General features: G+C 44.5%; 1 protein-coding gene across 2 annotated transcripts in view; it reads left to right on the forward strand.

Moving 5' to 3' along the window:
• The window catches only part of JAKMIP1 (janus kinase and microtubule interacting protein 1), a 360,574-nt gene that overhangs the window by 15,660 nt on the left and 326,883 nt on the right, over nt 1-18,031 (forward strand). The gene's annotated exons all lie outside the window — the stretch shown is intronic.

Raw genomic sequence — 18,031 nt, forward strand, 5'->3', positions numbered from 1 at the left:
AGAGCTTCGGCTAAACAGATGGCTGTGGCGGTGGCCGCTCGCCTCCTTCTATGGCTACGGCATTGGGCGGCTGACATGGCCTCTAAGCAAAAGTTGGTGAAGTTGCCCTTCCAGGGCCTTCTCCTATCTGGTGAGGAGTTGGAGAAAATTGTTAAAGGCCTGGGGGAAACTATACCCCAGTGCTTACCCGAGGATAGGTCGCGGCCATCTTCCAAGGGTCAGGCGGTTCCCTCCTCTTCCAACCTCGCTTCCGTGAAGCTAGAAGGTACCACCCGGGGCGTTCTGCTGGGTTTACTTCACATGCCCGCTTTCAGCAGAGGAACTCCTTTCGCTTGGACAAACGTTCCGCAGTGGCCGGCTCAAGGTCTGGAGTTCATGGGCGACCCTTTCAACAATGGTGCGCCAGCCCACTCCTCGATTCCTGCAGTTGGAGGACGTCTTTCCCTCTTTCTCGAGGAATGGGTCAAGATTACCTCAGATCAGTGGGTTTTGAACCTGATCAGAGATGGATACAGATTAGAATTCAATGCCCCGGTGAGAGACGTGCTTGTGGAGTCCCGATGCGGCTCTGCCGTCAAACGGGCGGTGGTAGAGGAGACCTTGCAAGGCTTGTTGCACCTCGGGGCAGTGGTCCCTGTGCCTCCCGCCGAGATCGGCTACGGTTATTACTCCTTTTACTTTGTGGTGCCGGGAAAAGGAGGATCTTTTAGGCCCATACTCAACTTAAAGGACGTCAACAAGTCACTAAGAGTGCGGCATTTTTGCATGGAAACCCTGCGCTCCGTCATTGCGGCAGTACAGCCAGGAGAGTTTCTTACGTCTCTGGACCTGAAAGAAGCTTACTTGCACATTCCTGTTTGGCCCCCGCACCACCGGTTTCTCCGGTTTGCGATGTTGGGAAAACATTTCCAGTTTCGGGTCTTGCCTTTTGGCCTCGCCACAGCTCCCCGAACCTTTTCCAAGGTAAAGGTGGTAGTAGCTGCCTTTCTCAGGCGAGAGGGTATCTGGGTTCTCCCGTACTTCGACGACTGGCTCATCAGAGTGGACTCTGCAGAAGAGAGTCATCATGTAACAGCCAGAGTGGTCTCAGTACTTCAATCTCTTGGCTGGGTCGTCAATATACCCAAAAGTCACCTGACCCCCTCTCAATCTCTAGAATATTTGGGGGTCCGGTTCTACACAGCCTCGGGGTTTGTCTTTCTACCCTAGCAAAGGCGGTGCAAGCTTCAGAACCAGGTCCGTTTGCTCCTGAGGATGCCTCGCCCGCGAGCTTGGGACATAGTCCAGCTGTTGGGGTTGAGGACGGCCACCTTGGAAGTGGTGCCATGGGCGAGAGCGCACCTGAGACCTCTGCAGTGTTCCCTGCTTCAACGATGGTCTCCAATTTCTCAGGATTACCAGCGCAGACTCACGTGGCTCCCAGGGGCCTGGCTCAGTATGGAGTGGTGGCTCTCAGACAGCGTGCTTCCCGATTGAAGCCTGGTGGTAACAGATGCCAGCCTGCAGGGCTGGGGGCACATTGCCAAGGAAGGCATGCCCAGGGTCTCTGGACACCCGAGGAGTCGGAGTGGTCCATCAATCGCTTGGAGTTGAAAGCGATATTCCAGGCGTTTCTGGCCTTTCACACGACCCTGGAGGGACTGGCTGTCAGAGTTCTGTTGGACAATACGACAGCAGGGCACTGGCCGCGCAGGCCGCGCAGATTTGCCACTGGGCCGAGCTACATCTGCAGTTTCTGTTAGCAGCTCACATTGCAGGTCAGAGCAACGTGCAAGCCGATTATCTAAGCAGGCACCAAATCGACCCAGCGGAGTGGGAACTGGCAGACGAAGTGTTCCTTCAGATCTGTGCCAAATGGGGGACGCCTGTAGAGGATCTTATGGCGTCAAGTGCAAATGCCAAAGTCCTGTGCTTTACAGCAGACAGAGAGATCCTCGCTCGGCGGGGTTGGATGCCTTGGCTCAACCCTGGCCTCAGGGCATCTTGTATGTGTTCACTCCTGGGCCCTAAATAGGGCGAGTACTCCTGCGGATTCGGCTACATCAAGGAGAGGTGGTTCTCATTGCCCCGGATTGGCCCAGGCGGCCTTGGTATGTGGACCTCCGGCGGATGCTGCTGCAGGCTCCCCCTTCTTTTGCCTCTGGTACCGAACCTGTTGTCACAGGGGCCGGTAACCATGGAGGACGCCTGCCGCTTTGGTCTTACGGCATGGCTATTAAGAGGGCGCAATTGAGAGACAAGGGCTATTCCAACAAGGTCATCTCCACTCTCCTTCAGGCCCGCAAGCGTTCCACTTCTGTTGCCTATGCTCGGATTTGGTGCCAGTTTGAGGCTTGGGGTGATGCTAAAGTGATTACACCCATGCAGGCTTCGGTCTCGCCGATACTTGACTTTTTGCAGGATGGTATACAAAAAGGCTTGGTCTATAATTCCCTGCGTGTTCAAGTTGCAGCCTTAGCATGTTTTCGGGGGAAGGTGGCTGGCCTCTCCCTGGCTGCTTATCCGTAGGTGGCATGGTTTCTTAGAGGGGTGCTTCGGCTCCGTCCTCCCGTGCGGGCTCCGTGTCTGGCCTGGAACCTGGGGTTAGTTTTAAAGGCCCTTCAGTGTTCGCCCTTCGAGCCGCTTAGACAAGCTTCGGAGAAGAATGTGACCCTAAAGACGGTCTTTTGGGTGGCCATTACATCGGCGAGACGGGTGTCTGAGCTCCAGGCGCTGTCCTGTCGAGACCCATTCCTGCAATTGCACCTTTTAGATGCTCTGTTGCAGTATCTGCGCATGTCAAATGTTTTCAGGACCTCTGATCACCTTTTTGTTTTGTTGTCAGGTCCTCGCAGAGGGTCTCCAGCGTCTAAAGCTAATTTTTCAGCATATCTGCTTTCTGGCCGGCCTCCGCCTGAACCCTTTAAGGCACATTCCACAAGAGCGATTTCCTTTTCTTGGGCTGAAACTGGAGCACTCTCTCTTCAAGAGATATGCAGTGCAGTGACATGGGCTTCTAAGCTCTCATTTGCCCGACATTACAAGCTGGATGTAGCTGCCGGGAGGGATGTGCTGGTGCATGGTGTGGCCTGTTCCTACCCTATCTAGGGATTGCTTTGATACATCCCATTCGTAATGGATTCATCTGCTTGTTGACAAGGAAGGGAAAATTAGGTTCTTACCTTGGTAATTTTCTTTCCTTTGGTCATAGCAGATGAATCCATGAGCCCTCTCTGATTGATTGATTGATTGATTGCTTGATTGATTGATTGATGCTGTTTTGTGTTCAGTTTTTCCTTTAGATATGTTCCCTCATTGGGAGAAGTTGGAAAACAATCTTCAGGATTTCTGTTCTGTTACAGGAGGTTGAGTTTGTCCCTCCTTTGAATTACTGCTCCTGTTCTGGGGTGTTTGTTCGCTGTGAGGAAAATTCATGTTATTCTACTTTGCGGTGTAACACTGCTTTGGAAGCTTCAAATACTGAGAGGCAGTTGGAGCTAGCTGGCCAAGAGGCACTATGGTTTTCAGTGCTCTCTATCTCCCCCTGCTGGTAGGTGGACACAACCCATTTCCAATGGATTCATCTGCTATGACTAAAGGAAAGAAAATTACCAAAGTAAGAACCTAATTTTCCCATCCCCTTTATCATTTTGGTCAGTCTTCTTTGAGATACGGTGACAAGAACTGAATGCAGTACTCAAGGTGAGGTCACACCAGGTGTGATACAGAGGCATTGTATTGTTAGGTGTGCCCATTTATCTGGACCATTGATCTGGCGTAAGTGGGCAGGCCTAACTTTAGGTGCAGTAGTAAGGGTTTATGCCACTATTCTGTAATGGAATCTGGGCGCCCATTATAGGCTGGGCAATCCACACAGTTATGGAATTGTTCCCAGACCATAGGTGACCAGCAAGTCATAAGGCAGAACACAGTGTGTCATGTGTACAGCAAGTGGCACTGAGCTGGCTGCATTCCTGTGCATTTGGTACTTCCAGATAGGATCTCTTGAAGAAGAATGGTATAGTAGGTCAGTCTAAGTATGCAAATGTGGAGATAAGATTGGTGATTTTATATGATCGTGACCATGATCTGACATCACTACACTTCCACTTATCCATGAAATCGGTGATAATAATGTTGATTCTCCTTTTCTGTATATGTATGGGACCGTTTACATAACTATCCACATAGGCCCAAGTTTGTGGGCTTTGTATCAGTATTTAAAGGGAGCATAGGGATGTGCTTTCTTTTTATTGCTTAATGAAAACATACCTTCAGAGATTTTGCTTCCACTTTTTCCTCAGTTGGCTTTTTTTGTTGGAAAAAGCATGCATGGCTTTGAAAATGCACAAGTATGATTTTAGTGCCTCCCCTAACCTAGCACTGCCTACGTCTTCCCCTGGTAAAAATATTTGTATTGTCTGTGCATATAGTACTTTTACATAGGGAAAGATGGATAACCGTCCTACAGTCTGGTACATAACTTTTGAAAATTGCCTTGCTTACGTGGAGGGGCATAATTGAATGGGGGCGCCCAAGTTTTCCTGAGGGCGTCCTTGGGAAGGGGCAGAGAAACCCGTATTATCGAAACAAGATGGGCGTCCATCTTTCGTTTTGATAATACGGTTGGGGATGCCCAAATCTTAACATTTAAGCCGACCTTAGAGATGGTCATCCCCGGTTTTCAGTGATAATGGAAAGCGAGGACTCCCATCTCAGAAACGACCAAATCCAAGGCATTTGATCGTGGGAGGAGCCAGCATTCGTAGTGCACTGGTTCCCCTGTCATGCCAGGACACCAACCGGGCACCCTAGGGGGCACTGCAGTAGACTTCAGATGAAGGTCCCAGATGCATAGCTCTCTTACCTTGGGTGCTGAGCCCCCCAAACCCCCCAAACCCCACTCCCCACAACTGTACAACACTACCATAGCCCTAAGGGGTGAAGGGGGCACCTACATGTGGGTACAGTGGGTTTTGAAGGGCTCACATTTACCACTTCAAGTGTAACAGGTAGGGGTCGGTGGGCCTGGGTCCGCCTGCCTGAAGTACACTGCAGTACCCACTAAAACTGCTCAAGGGACCTACATACTGCTGTCAGGGAGCTGGGTATGACGTTTGAGGCTGGCAACAAATATTTTTAAAGTTTTTTTTTTAGGGTGGGAGGGGGTTAGTGACCACTGGGGGAGTAAGGTGATGTTATCCCCGATTCGCTCCGGTGGTCACCTGGTCAGTTTGGGCACCTTTTTGAGGCTTGGTTGCAAGAAAAAATGGACCAAGTAAAGTCGGCCATGTGCTCGTCTGGAACACCCTTCTTTTTTCCATTATCGGCCGAGGATGCCCATGTGTTAAGCACGCCCCAGTCCCGCCTTCGCTATGTTTCCGACACGCCCCTGTGAACTTTGGTCGTCCCCACGACGGAAAGCAGTTGAGGACACCCAAAATCGACTTTCGATTATGCCGATTTGGGCGACCCTGGGAGAAGGACGCCCATCTCCCGTTTTGTCTCGAAAGATGGGCGTCCGTCTCTTTCGAAAATAAGCCTGATAGTGTACAATTAGTGGCCAAAGCTTCGCTCATCATGAAGTGTTGGATTATGAAGCACGTTAGGGTCATTTCATGATAGAAATGGAAATTTATAATGTTCTCTTCTGCGTTGTGTTTTGCCTTGATATTCGGGGGGTTTGTATTTGCACACTGTGTAGCCAAAAGTTTTGTATGTGTATATGAAACACTGGCTGGTTGATTATATATTCAGTTTTATCATAAAATGAAGATGGAAAAAGGTCAAAGCAAAGGGCATTTGCCATACTCTGCTTTGCATTGTGAGTAGAGATCTGACATGAATATGCATGTTTTTTTGTTATGCTAACTGGAAGTACATACAGTTATTATCAATGACTCTGTTTGAGCTGTTAATATAGGAGTCAAACACAGCCACAGGAGCTCAGCCTGGGGTCAAAGTCATTTCTGTGTGTCAGGTTAGTTGTGGGAGTTGCCTGATGCACTCCATCAGATACTGAATGTATCTGATGTTGAACATATGTAGGAGTAATAATGTGTAATATGGAAATAATTCATTCTTTGGTCATCGAGAGCAGGCTGACTGAGCGCTCTGTTTCTTTAACCAGTGTAAGCTATAAATTGCAGTGTGCTGTTAATGGTTTGGGAGAGAAGTTAAATCGAATGAACATAAAAGGATACCAGAATGCAATGGGACAATGTTGATGAATAATAGAAAAAAAAACTAGCTTTATCTTTCCATTGTGTTGTATATGGCTGATGTATCAACAAAGCAGCGAGGGCTATCTTAGTAAGCGCCTTGACTATCTTTAGGAAGCTAACACCCCTATTTTCAAATCAGAATAGAATGAGCAAAAGATGACATTGCAATCTTAAAGCCAGTTAATTGCCCTGGAGACTGCTGAATGTAGTGCCTTGCTAAGGGCTGTGTGAATAGGGCGTAAATATGGAGGGTGCAAATATTTCATTCAGCCCACCATCTCCTCTTAGTGGCAGTGGTGAAGTGAGAGGGGTGGAGGGTGTCGGTGGGCAGATTACACAGGGTGCAGCAACAGATCGGTATGGTCTTGGTGGAATGTATGACTCTAGCACTGCATAATTAAATGTTCGGTAGGTCTTCTCCTGATAGCCACAGTCACAGTCTGATGGAGATCTTCATTCTTATTTGTAGGTGAAGCATGTACACCTAGCTACCTAAGGCTACCTGTAAATTCATTTATCTTGTTATCTTGTTGCAGCTTTTATCTTCAGTTGTCTAAAGGTACATGTTAAATTTCAAATATCAACAAAGGCACATGTCCTATGAAACAGATAAAAGTCAGCCTGATGTCTGTTGCCTGAGAACATGATGGGACATTCCAATATTTTTAGTGATGCAGTTCAGCGAGCAGCCAGGTTAAAGTTTGTTTATTTATTTCCCGCTGCAGCTTCTTGTGACTCTGTGCAAATCACTTAAATCTCCATTGCCCCAGGTACAAAATAATTGACTGTATTTATATAAACTGCTTTGATTGTAACCACAGAAAGGCGGTATATCAAATCCCAACCCCCTTCCCTTCCCTAAAGGACTGATAATCTCCCTCCCTCCCGCCCCCCAGATCCAACGTATCTTCCTTCCTTCCCTTTTCTCTTCCCCCAGGTCCATTATCTTTTTTTCTCTCTCGCTCTCTCTCCCTCCTTCCCTCCACCCTCATGAGTAGCAACACAAACTTGGTGTTGAGCAACACAAAGTTCTTTTCGTGGCTGCTGGAGCTTACTGCTTTGGTAATAGTTTCCACTGGTGACCCCTCCAGTTCTGCTTGCAGGTCTGCAGCACACTTCACTCCCCCCACTCAAGGTTTGGCATCTTCCCCCTCTCAATTCCCCTCTCCTTCCAGTCTTTCTTCAAGGTGGTCTTACATTGGTCCCTGACAGTGGCTGCCTGCGGCCAGGTTCAAAGCTTTCCCTCTGACCCATCCCACCCATGCAAAAATAGGAAGTGATATCAGAGGAGGCAGAATGGGCCAGAGGGGAAGCTTTGGAGCAGATCGCAGGCAGCATATGTGCACCACTGCCGCTGCTGTGGACTAGCAGAAGACCATTTTTAAGGTAGGCTGATGTGTGTGTGTGTGTGGGGGGGTGATGTTGAATCCTGGTTGGAGGGAAAGATGCTGGATCATGTTGAGGGCAGGGGTTGGGAGTGGAAGAGACTACAAGAGACGTCTGGAGGAGACAGTAGATGCAGTAGTAAATTCTTCGATCAAGATAAATTTTTTAAAATCGTGATTAAGAATGGATGTATTAATCTCGTGGTTAACTGAGATTAACTTGCAACCTTAGTTAATAGTATAGCTAGTAATTCATTAAGTAAGTTTCTTCAAGGAAAAATGTAACCAAATATCATTATAGTTGGTATAAAACTACTACTACTACTACTACTTAGCATTTCTATAGCGCTACTAGGGTTACACAGCGCTGTACAAGTTAAAACATGGGGAAGGACAGTCCCTGCTCAAGAGAGCTTACAATCTAAAGGTAACAAACTATGTAGTCAGTGTAGTCAGTGTATCATGAATGGGGAAGGTGGTTAGGCGCCAAAAGCAAGGGAGAAAAGATGGGTTTTAAGTAAGGACTTAAAGATGGGCAGGGAGGGCGCATGGCGTATGGGCTCGGGGAGTCTGTTCCAGGCATAAGGTGATGCGAGGCAGAAGGGACGGAGTCTGGAGTTAGCGGTGGTGGAGAAGGGTACAGATAGGAGTGATTTGTCCTGAGAGTGGAGGTTATGGGTGGGGACATAGCCAGTCAAATAAAGTGATCTCAAAACGTGTGTGGTGGAGTGTGTGTACTCAGTATGCCAGTGGGAGAAGGGGGTGTTGATAGTGTATTTTGGTGGGATATATGGAGTATGTAGGTGTTTGGCTGGTATGCATGAGCCATATCTAGGTGGGGTGTATGTGGAGAGTCTCTGGCTGGGTGGTGTAGGTGTGTGCAAATGTCAGAGGGATGTGGAGGGGGGTGTAGTTACGCAGGGATTGGGGCATTTCTGTATGATGTATGATTGGGGATGTATGAGTGAGTACTGTTGTGGCTCTCTTTTTATGGTTGTTTGCTTTTAGATGGGGTTGCATGCTCTATAAGTGGTACACAATGGTGTGGCATGATTTCAAACTACTCACTTGAGAATCTATCTGTCTTGGAGACACAGAGGACATAATGGCATCTGACACTGTTTGTTATTAGGGTGGATTCTGATTGGCTTCTTGGCTGCATACTTCTTTATGGTAATTACCACAGCTGATGAATGATATTTCCGTATGCTAAGGGAGCCCAGAGAAGTTCTTGTGAGTCTGCTGAAGGATGTGTTTTAGAAGGTCTTTGAACATGGAAAATTCCATGGGATTGGAGAAGAGTGGTTGTGGTCCTTCTTCACAGAAGTGGTAACAGAGAAGAGGTGAGGAACTACAAGCTGGTAAACCTTATCTTGGTGGTGAAAAAAGTAATGGAAATACTGCTGAAGAGATAGATGGTGAGCAATTAATTCAGTGGATTGCAAGGCTAGAGGAAACATAGGGCCAGATGCACAAAGCTTACCGTACTATTAACGTTTGCTTTAGACTGATTCTAGCCAGTCTAAAGCAAACATTTACGTAGCTAGTAATGCACAAAGGGTTTTCCATGGCTCTAACGTGTGCCGTTAGCAGCCAACGAGAATCCCATGCAAATATATTACAATGAGCTCATTAATATTCTAATGAGCTCATTCGTAGTCTAATGTGTAATTCTAGAGGATGCACAGCTCCAGAACAGCCCTAATTTAACGAGCAAATTTTACAGCTTTTCTGGAGCTGTTGGAGAGGAGAGCTCTTGAAAAAAAATCCTGAAAGGTCTACATCCTATGGCTTACAACATGCCCTCTTGACCTCTGCCCAGCAAAGATAGTACAATGAGTGAGCACAGGTCTCATTTTAGGGACCACTAAAATTGTTAACTCTTCTCTTGTGGAAGGGCAGCTGCCAACAACACTAAAAAGAGCTGTGGTGCGCTCCCTACTGAAAAAGAGCTCACTTGATCAGGACAAACTCAAAAACTACCGACCAGTCTTTAATAGGCAGTCTGCACTCAACGACTGGCTAATTGAAAGTAATTGGCTAGACCCATGTCAGTCTGAATTCAGACCTGGGTACAGAACACAGACAGTTCTTGTGACCGCTATTAAATGGACTTGGAAAAATTCCGCATTTTTAGGTATAACTTGTCTGGAATGTTTTTACGTTTGGGGAGCGTGCCAGGTGCCCTTGACCTGGATTGGCCACTGTCGGTGACAGGATGCTGGGCTAGATGGACCTTTGGTCTTTCCCAGTATGGCACTACTTATGTACTTATGTACTAAACCGTGACAGGGGATCTACCTCGATACTAGTGTTCCTGGATTTCTCAGCAGCCTTTGACACTGTGGATCATAATATCATGCTTACAAGGCTGGCAGAGAAACAGGTATCAGTGGCACAGTATTAGACAACAATCAGTTTTGTTCAGCAACAGCACATCATTACCCTGCACACTGAACTGTGGGGTTCCACAGGGATCCATTCTGCCTCCCATTTTATTTAATATCTACCTCAAGTCTCTGGCTGAGCTGCTTCAGTCGATAGACATAAAATTCTGTGTCTATGCTGATGATGTGCTACTACTCATACCCACTGAACCAGGTCTACCTACACTCTTGAGTAAACTGACTGCTTGTCTAACTGCAACTCAGGAAAGGGTAAACAACAACAAACTCTGCCTGAAGCCAAGTAAAACAGAGATTCTTTGGGTACCTTACACAAGTGGGAAAATACTTGACTTCAAAATACCTTTTGGGGAGTATGAACTCCCCCTGAAATCACAGGTCAAGAATCTTGGGATACTGCTAGACTCATCACTCACTTTGATCCTGCAAATTTAAACCTTTAAAAATTTTCTCTATCTCCTGCGGCAGCAATGAAATGTCTCTCCATATATTGAAAAGGTGAGTCTAACTACAGTGGTCCATGCCATGATAACATCATGACGAGACTACTGTAATGCCTGTACAATGGTCAAACCAAAAATAGTTTGCATCAGTTCCAACTAGTTCAGAACACTGCAGCACGACTAATAGAAGACTGCAAGCAGCATGACCACATCACATCCTTCCTGCAATAAACAACACTGGCTACCAGTATCATACAGGGCTAAATTAAAACTCTGATTTTCAAGGTCCTCAGATGAAGTGGGCCAAAGTACGTAAACAATAAGTTAGCCCTTTACACATCTTTGAGACCTCTTAGGTCCTCTATAGGATCATCGCCATATGTACCCTCATCAAAAGAAATTGTACGATGTGATACCCCACCAGCGAGCCTTCTCAGGAATAGCCCCCACGCTCTGGAATTTAGTCCCAGAGGGGCTACATCTAACTCAAGACTACCTCTACTTCAGGAAGCAGATGAAAGCCTGGCTCTTCTCCCAAGCCTTTAATACATAGCATGACAGACTATACACTCATTCTGCACCTGGACTAACTAGCTACTCACACTGCAACTTAGACCAGTTCCTTATATCTTGTTTTAACTGTACAAAAAACCTGTTGACTTCAGTTTAGTCACCCATCTGTTTATTCCAACTGACTCTGTACCACCCATCTTCTCCCCACTTATATATCTTAACTTGGCCCCTTGGCTGCATGGTAAGCTGTATTGTACAAAAGCATTAGCATCATACCTGTGTTATTTGAATATTCTAATGCATACTTATTTGGTATTTCATTGGTATTATACTAACATCATATTATATCTGTGTGAATTTCAGTGCTGTTAAATGTGTATATTTTTGATACTGTTTCCATGGTAGTTGTATTATTAGGTTTTGATTTGCTCTTTTCAAGTTTACAAAGACCAGGGGACACTCAATGAAATTACATGGAAATACTTTAAAAACAAATAAGAGGAAATATTTTTTCACTCAAGGAATAGTTAAGCTCTGGAACTTTCTGCCAGAGGATGTTGTAACAGCAATCAGCGTGTCTGGGTTTAAAAAAAAGGTATGGACAAGTTCCTGGAGGAAAAGTCTATAGTCTGTTATTGAGATGGACACGGGGAAGCCACTGCTTTCCCTGGGATTGGTAGCATGGAATGTTGCTACTATTTGGGTTTCTGCCAGGTACTTGTGACTTGGATTGGCCACTGTTGGAAGCAGGATACTGGGCTAGATGGACCATTGGTCTGACCCAGTATGGCTTTTCTTATGTTCTTATGTACTTCGTTTGTTATATTTATGTTTATATGTGATCATTTTACTATTGTGCTGTTAACAAAATTGCTGTACACCACCTTGGGTGAATCTCTTCATAAAGGTGGTTAATAAATTGCAATAAATAAATTTTTTGAGTACCTGAGTTCAGTTCCTGGCTCAGATCTTACTTTTAGAGCTGTGCAGGATGGGAGTGAGTTACAGCCATTGTTCAGCGATGACGCCTACTAGCTGGTGCATCTGCAGTGGACTTTGGAGGGAGATGAAGACTGTGGCTCTTGGCCAAGGACATTCACTATAATAGCTGGGCTAGGTGAAAGGAGGGGGTTTGTAAAGAAAAGAAAAGGAATAAAAGAATACAGATAAACCCTGAGTAGTTGGGAGTGAAAGTTCTTGGTATCTAAGACCAATAGAATGTAATTCACTGGAACGTGAAGTTAGAAGTAGGAGAAGGGAAATGCCATGTGAGGAATAAGGGTAGTAAAATAAATTGGCACCTGAGTTTTGGAAGGCCTGAAGAGAAAGAAAGAAAGCATTGAGAAGGCCAGCAAGGACAACACTATAATAATAAAAGCATGATGCAGAGTGCTTGCAGGACATAATGGTCTTTAGTGACTTTTAGACAGCTGGCGGCTAACACAAGTATAAAATCACTAGTACTATCTAAAATGGACTACTGTAATGTCATTTATGCAGGACTACAAGCTACTACTACTACTTAACATTTCTAGAGCGCTACTAGGGTTACGCAGCGCTGTACAGTTTAACAAAGAAGGACAGTCCCTGCTCGAAGGAGCTTACAATCTAAAGGACGAAATGTCAAGTTGGGGCAGTCAAGATTTCCTGAATAGAGGTGTAGTGGTTAGGTGCCGAAGGCAACATTGAAGAGGTGGGCTTTGAGCAAGGATTTGAAGATGGGCAGGGAGGGGGCCTGGCGTATGGGCTCAGGGAGTTTATTCCAAGCATGGGGTGAGGCGAGGCAGAAAGGGCGGAGCCTGGAGTTGGCGGTGGTGGAGAAGGGTACTGAGAGGAGGGATTTGTCTTGAGAGCGGAGGTTACGGGTAGGAACGTAAGGGGAGATGAGGGTAGAGGGTAGCTGCCCAGAACACAGCTGCTCGCCTAGTACTTAGTGCTCCCTGTTACTCCAAAGCAACTGCACTGTTATTAAAACTACACTGGCTCCCAATTAATGCATGAATCACATTCAAACTATGTGTACTCGTCTACCAAATACTTTATGGTTTATCTCCACCTTACATGCAAAACCTAATTGAGCTACCGATGCACAACATCAAGAAATCCTCCAGAGACTTCCTTGCCTTAAATTATCCACAGTGCAATAAAATTAAATATAAAATGATTCATACTGCTGGCTTCTTTATATCAGTGTACCAAGAGATGGAACTCACTACCTAAACAACTATGGCACACAAATGAATATCTCTCGTTTTGCAAATTATTAAAAACATATCTGGTAAAATCAACTAAAATCGTTGAATGCAACTAACCTAATATCTTATTCCACAAATTATAAAATTCATGATCGTATTGTTTTCTTTGACTGTTATTCAATGTTTCTTTACTCGTTTTGCTTGTAAACTTGAATATCGCCGAGTTCTATATATTATATGTTTAATGCAATCTTTACTAATCCACTCTATTCAATGTAAGGCCCATAGAACCTGAACTTGTTTTGGGATAATGTGAGATATGAATGAATAAGTCAGTCAGTCAGGGTTAGGTGAGAAGCAGGGAGGGCTGAGAGGATGAGGGACAGGGAGATATGCATGGTGATCAGAAGGTGACAAAGCAGTGGAATTTCATGGTTTATAATGGGCTGGAAAACCCAGATCTTTGTTAAGTCCTGTCTGGTGGGTGTCAAAATATTTAATCATTTTTACTTCAAAGGTCTTGTGTTCCTGTATTGTTTTAAAGTTTCCTTTCAGTATTCTCACTGTAAAGTCATTGGTACAGTGTTCTGATTTTGTAAAGTGCTGTCCCACAGAGGTAACATCCTGGTTGGCACTGGCATTTTTCATATGTCTATGTAAATTAAATCTCTTCTTCAGCATATGGCTTGTTTCTCCAATATAGCACCCTTCATCACATTTTTTACACTGGATGACATATACTACATTGGAAGATGAGCATGTGAAGGATTCCTTTATGTTGAATATTTTTCCTTTGTGAATGACTGTGGAGTCTTGTGAAATGTTTTGGCATAGTTTGCGCCTGGATATATTGCAAGGATGTGTGCCATTCTTTTCTTTTGGGGTCTCAGTAGAATCTAAAAAAATCTGCACCTGAAAACTTGTTAATGAGTTAGGTTTTTAACTTGATGATTTTTAAATGTATTTGTGCTAGATTATTTATAGGTACTGCAGAATGATATCTGATGCCAGTTTCAGCAGAATTTGACAGTTTATCTGCAGAGGAGCATGGTATCATTATTTATTCATTTTCTGGATTATGTGCTTGTCACACAGACTGTAAGGTGGATTAATTTATACAGACTTCAGCAGTAGAGAAATATAATGCAGTGTGGAATTTCAGTTGTGATAAACGTGTTTGTGTGTGTCTGTGCACTGTTTTTTCCCTGGGAAAAAGACCGACTAGGGTAAGTTTTACTTGATCTGTAGGAAGAGTTTTTCATTAAGGGTAAAAAGTGGCCTGTGGTAGAGTAGGTGTGTGTTTTCGGTGCGCTGGGCCAGTTTTTACCGTGTCTGCAGAAAGGGCTTTTTTTAAAATGGGACAGGAAAAGGGCATGCAGCAAAACTGAAACCAGCGCGCGTCTAAAACTGTCCTGAACCCTTTACGCCATCCATTGATCTAGTGGTACCACATGCCAACTGCCGATTACCACTGCGTGTGGGAGGAAATAAATCATCCAGGCATTATGGGTGTACTTCAGATCTGAAATTACTGCCAGGGGGGGCGCAGTAGCCTGGCAGTAGTCTCATTTTTGTGCGCTGCATGTGCGTAGAGCCAAACGCGCCTTTGTAAAAGGGCCCCTCGATTTATTATGGTTGAAAACATACAGTAGGACAGTGGTATTTAAGTCTTCATGAAGTGAAAACAGGTGAGGTTTTCAGGATGTCTCTAATTGTTAACATTATTGTAAACTTGTAGGTATTTTGGTTATTGTGTGCTATATAAAAACCAAGAAAGAAAGAAGTTAGATGTGCATATAGTGGAGGTGCAAATCTAAGTTATGCATATTCATTTGTGATATACTAAAAACCTGACCCTTGAGGACTGGGAGTGAATACTGTCACCTTAGATCTATTCCTTTAAAGTCAATATTAGTAATTTTAAAAATTCAGTTGCTTGGTCCCTCCTAGCTAGCTCTCTTGGTCAGGAACTCCATAATAAATTACTTTTTCATAAATGGGCAAGACGCCAGTACACTATTTGCATGCTTTTAAACACAATTTTAAGTGGATTCTTCACCTTGGCCTTCTTGTTAGCAGCTTCTACATCTAACATCTAACATACAGCTGCTTTGCACGTTGCAAAGTGCAATTGTTAACAGTAACATTCCCTAGACCTATCTTATGAGAAGTAAAATTACTGTTTTCTCAGGCTAAAGCTGCCATACTGCTACAGTCTGCTCTTACCACCGTGTTCGATATGGTTGATCATAACATTTTACTCTATAAGTTGAGTCTTTTGGGTATTTCAAGTAGTGTACTTAATTGGATTAGGGAGTGTTTGATTCAGCTCAGTGGGAATCATCTTATGGTGTTCCACAAAGGTCCCCCCTCCTTTCCCCGACACTGTTTAATGTCTTTATGACTTCATTCTGTCATGTTTTTCTCTCTCTCTCTGGGGGCTAAGTTTTTTTTTCTTATGTAGACAATATGTTTTTGTTATTGCCCGTAGAGAAGGATATTGATTTCATCGTGCCCTGCATTATATCATGTATGGAAAGTATTGAAAAGTTGATTGTTGCCCATGGTTTCAAATTTAATAAAGGCAAGACAAAATTATTATGGTTAAATCGTGCCGGTACATCCACTGCCATTATGCTTCTACTGAACAATGTCCATAACATTGGGTGTAGAATCAGTCTCAAAAATTGGGGGAGTTTATGTGGATACTACTCTATCTTTGGTTCCCCAGATCAACTTTGTGGTTAAGTCAGTGTTTTTTTAAACTTCATCAATTAAGAAACATTCATTCATTGTTCTTTGAAAGTCATTTTGTGATTCTGGTTCTGTCATTAATTTTGCCTCATCTAGATTAATGTAATAGTCTGTACTGTTTTGCATCATCTACGACACTTTCTCATCTGCAGATTTTACAGAATGTGGCAGCTAAACTGATTTTCAGTAAGAAAAGATTTGATCATTCCTCCCTCTGTTTAGTGAATTTGCACTGGCTTATTTATTTGTTGCATTTGTATCCCACATTTTCCCACCTACAGTGGGGGAAATAAGTATTTGATCCCTTGCTGATTTTGTAAGTTTGCCCACTGTCAAAGACATGAGCAGCCCATAATTGAAGGGTAGGTTATTGGTAACAGTGAGAGATAGCACATCACAAATTAAATCCGGAAAATCACATTGTGGAAAGTATATGAATTTATTTGCATTCTGCAGAGGGAAATAAGTATTTGATCCCTCTGGCAAACAAGACCTAATACTTGGTGGCAAAACCCTTGTTGGCAAGCACAGCGGTCAGACGTCTTCTGTAGTTGATGATGAGGTTTGCACACATGTCAGGAGGAATTTTGGTCCACTCCTCTTTGCAGATCATCTCTAAATCATTAAGAGTTCTGGGCTGTCGCTTGGCAACTCGCATCTTCAGCTCCCTCCATAAGTTTTCAATGGGATTAAGGTCTGGTGACTGGCTAGGCCATTCCATGACCCTAATGTGCTTCTTCCTGAGCCACTCCTTTGTTGCCTTGGCTGTATGTTTTGGGTCATTGTCGTGCTGGAAGACCCAGCCACGACCCATTTTTAAGGCCCTGGCGGAGGGAAGGAGGTTGTCACTCAGAATTGTACGGTACATGGCCCCATCCATTCTCCCATTGATGCGGTGAAGTAGTCCTGTGCCCTTAGCAGAGAAACACCCCCAAAACATAACATTTCCGCCTCCATGCTTGACAGTGGGGACGGTGTTCTTTGGGTCATAGGCAGCATTTCTCTTCCTCCAAACACGGCGAGTTGAGTTCATGCCAAAGAGCTCAATTTTTGTCTCATCTGACCACAGCACCTTCTCCCAATCACTCTCGGCATCATCCAGGTGTTCACTGGCAAACTTCAGACGGGCCGTCACATGTGCCTTCCGGAGCAGGGGGACCTTGCGGGCACTGCAGGATTGCAATCCGTTATGTCGTAATGTGTTACCAATGGTTTTCGTGGTGACAGTGGTCCCAGCTGCCTTGAGATCATTGACAAGTTCCCCCCTTGTAGTTGTAGGCTGATTTCTAACCTTCCTCATGATCAAGGATACCCCACGAGGTGAGATTTTGCGTGGAGCCCCAGATCTTTGTCGATTGACAGTCATTTTGTACTTCTTCCATTTTCTTACTATGGCACCAACAGTTGTCTCCTTCTCGCCCAGCGTCTTACTGATGGTTTTGTAGCCCATTCCAGCCTTGTGCAGGTGTATGATCTTGTCCCTGACATCCTTAGACAGCTCCTTGCTCTTGGCCATTTTGTAGAGGTTAGAGTCTGACTGATTCACTGAGTCTGTGGACAGGTGTCTTTCATACAGGTGACCATTGCCGACAGCTGTCTGTCATGCAGGTAACGAGTTGATTTGGAGCATCTACCTGGTCTGTAGGGGCCAGATCTCTTACTGGTTGGTGGGGGATCAAATACTTATTTCCCTCTGCAGAATGCAAATAAATTCATATACTTTCCACAATGTGATTTTCCGGATTTAATTTGTGATGTGCTATCTCTCACTGTTACCAATAACCTACCCTTCAATTATGGGCTGCTCATGTCTTTGTCAGTGGGCAAACTTACAAAATCAGCAAGGGATCAAATACTTATTTCCCCCACTGTATTTGCAGGCTCAATGTGGCTTACAATGTATCGTTATTGGTAGGTAATAGAATGGAAGATAACAATTATTGTTACATATAGAGCATGGAAGACATAGAAATTTAAACAAGCAGATATAAGAGGAAAAACAGTTCTGATTATGGGTAAGTGGAGATATATGTTACATTACAATTGTTGATCTTTTTGGTATGCCTTGTTGAAGAGGTGAGTCTTCAGAGATTTACGAAAGTTTGTTAGTTCATAAATAGTTTTTAAGTTGAG

Source organism: Microcaecilia unicolor, chromosome 2 (genome assembly GCF_901765095.1).
Source record: "Microcaecilia unicolor chromosome 2, aMicUni1.1, whole genome shotgun sequence".
Lineage (NCBI taxonomy): Eukaryota > Metazoa > Chordata > Amphibia > Gymnophiona > Siphonopidae > Microcaecilia > Microcaecilia unicolor.